The sequence below is a fragment of the Silene latifolia genome, chromosome X (assembly GCF_048544455.1).
Source record: "Silene latifolia isolate original U9 population chromosome X, ASM4854445v1, whole genome shotgun sequence".
Classification (NCBI taxonomy): Eukaryota; Viridiplantae; Streptophyta; class Magnoliopsida; order Caryophyllales; family Caryophyllaceae; genus Silene; species Silene latifolia.
The window spans coordinates 225,160,952-225,163,519 of record NC_133537.1 but is presented as its reverse complement, the minus strand read 5'-3'; the positions used below and the strand labels follow the sequence as shown (position 1 = coordinate 225,163,519).

General features: G+C 38.9%; 1 non-coding gene across 1 annotated transcript; it reads right to left on the bottom strand.

Annotated features, from left to right (window-relative positions):
* Positions 1-1,309: 1,309 nt before the first annotated feature.
* LOC141625167 (small nucleolar RNA R71) lies at positions 1,310-1,416 on the bottom strand. Its single transcript, XR_012534963.1, has one exon. It is a non-coding gene; the product is annotated as a small nucleolar RNA R71 (small nucleolar RNA).
* Between the last annotated feature and the right edge of the window lie 1,152 nt (positions 1,417-2,568).

Genomic DNA, 2,568 nt, shown 5'->3' with positions numbered 1-2,568 from the left:
CTTATGCACATGTTATGTTTGATTAAATGCGAGCCTATGAATCCTTGTATTTTTTACCCATCACTTATCTTTTCAATGAGACTTGTAAGCTTATACACCAACTCGAGTCTCATTAGACCATGCATATAGTTGAATAGGAAGGACTAAGTCAACATATAGTTGTTGTACAATCTAATCGATTCGGCTCCGGGACCCAAACCTTCTTAGGGATTGTAAGCTTATACACCAACTCGATCCCATCACAACAATAAGTGCTTGCATCTAGTAGAGAACATGTTTGTATGATCAACTCCCATGAATCCCCTATGAACCCATGACACCCTAGTGCTTTTAATCAATTATTTACATCTCATTTTAATCACCTTGTTTGTTTTTATTACCTTACTTTTATATTGTTGATTAGTTTAGTTGATCTCCTATCTCAACCCAAAGTGTGACACCCTAAGACACAACCATTTGCAATTGAAAATTCTACATCAATACCCGTCCCTTGGGATCCGACTTTACTTACCTCTTTGCTAAGAGTAGTTTATGAAGTTATAAATATTGTTTTGGTTAGGTAGCTTTTGACGACGAGTTTTAACCTACACCAAAAATGGCGCCGTTGCCGGGGACGGTGTTAACTTGATTTGAATTTCATTAATTGTTTTTAGTTGTGTCTTTCTTTACATTGGGGAAGTCAATCTCCTCAAGGTTGTTCTAATTGTTTTCAAGTTGTTTGATATTTTGCATGTCTAGGAGATCACAGGGTAACTTCTTACCCATTGATCTTGAAATTGAAAGGACTTTGACCAACAATAGAAGACTTGATAGAGGTACTTTGAGAGGTATTGGAGAAATTGTGGACATTCAACCAAATAACATTGAGTTTACCAACCCTTTTGCAAGAGAAGGAGAGGATAACCCAATACAAAACCCACCACAAAATCAACCCACAATGCCTAAATTCTCATCACATTTCATACCAACCGAGGAGAACCTACCAAATGGTACTCCTACACCACAACATTTAACCGGTACTTTCATTGGCAAATCCGCATTCATACAATTAGTTGAGAGAAGTCAATTTGGGGGGATGCCTAGTAAAGACCCTCACTCACATATGGAGACTTTTTGTGACTATTGTGATGCGATTTCTCAAACCGGAGTTACTCAAGACCAAATCCGATGGGTCTAATTCCCTTTTTCATTGATTGGTACCGCGAACCAATGGTTGAAAAGCCTAGATAAGGCTACTCTTGGTATTGATTCTTGGAAGAAATTGGCACTTGCTTTCTACAAGAAATTCTATCCTCCGAAAAAGACTAACATGTTGAGAGCCCAAATCACCGGGTTCAAACAAAGGGATGAGGAATCATTGTATGAAGCATGGGAGAGATTCAAGGACACTTGTCGATCTTGTCCACACCATGGACTTAGCGAGTGGTTCCTTGTACAACAATTTTGGAATGGTCTATATGAAGACTCCCGAAACATTCTCAATATGGGATCCAATGGTATGTTCACCGAAGTTGATGACAATAAAACATGGAACAAAATTGAGGAAATGGCGGTCCATAACTTGCAATATAGTAGGCCTCGGAAGGCTACTAGAGGAGGAAATCATGAGGTGGATTCCATTACTCAATTGGGTGCTCAACTAAGTGCTCACATTGACACCATTAATTAGAAGTTTGAAAAGGCCATGGCTAAACTTGAAGAAGCCTCCAAATCACCCAAGCAACATGTTAATGCTATGGTGGCATCATCATCAATTCCAAGTGGAGTATGTGAGAGTTGTGGAACTTTGGGATATGACCAAAGTGAATGTAGGGGAACAAGTGAACAAGTGAATGCTTTCGAAGCATACAAGAGTGGCACCCCTTATTCCAACTATTACAATGAGAATACAAAATTCCATCCAAACCTTTCATACAAAAGCCAAAATGTTCAAAATCCTCAACCAGCATACACCCCACCTCCAATGAGAAATCAAGCTCAAAGACCCTTTTACAATCAAAGCCAAAGTTATCAAAATCAACCCTCATACAATCAATCCAATGACCAAGGCTTTAATGTTCAAAAAGCGGTCCTCCAAATGCAAAAGAATCAACAAGAATTTTTCACTCAAATGCAAAAAGATAGCCAAGCAAAAGACATCACCATTAACAACATACTAGCTCACACAAAGATGTTGGAAACCCAAATGTCTAAATTAGCATCTTCTAGCTCTCAACGACAAAAGAGGCAATTACCACCTCAAGGTAATCCCCCAATACATGAATCGGTTAGTGCTATCCATTTGAGGAGTGGTACAAGGTATGAAGGGCCAAAGAAGCAAATTGAGGAAGACATTGTGGAGGCTAGTGACAAGCAAAGAGTTGTGGAAAACTCTAAGGAAGAAGAAGAACCCACCACCATTCAAGAAGTTTCAAAGAAGAAGAATGAAGAGAAGGCTAAGGAGAAAGAGCCTATTATGATTAGACTTCCATTTACAAGTCGTCAAGCTAAGCCTAAGTTTGATGAATAACTTGGAAAGTTCATGGAGATTGTGAAGAACTTAGAAGTCTCAATTCCATTCACAGAGTT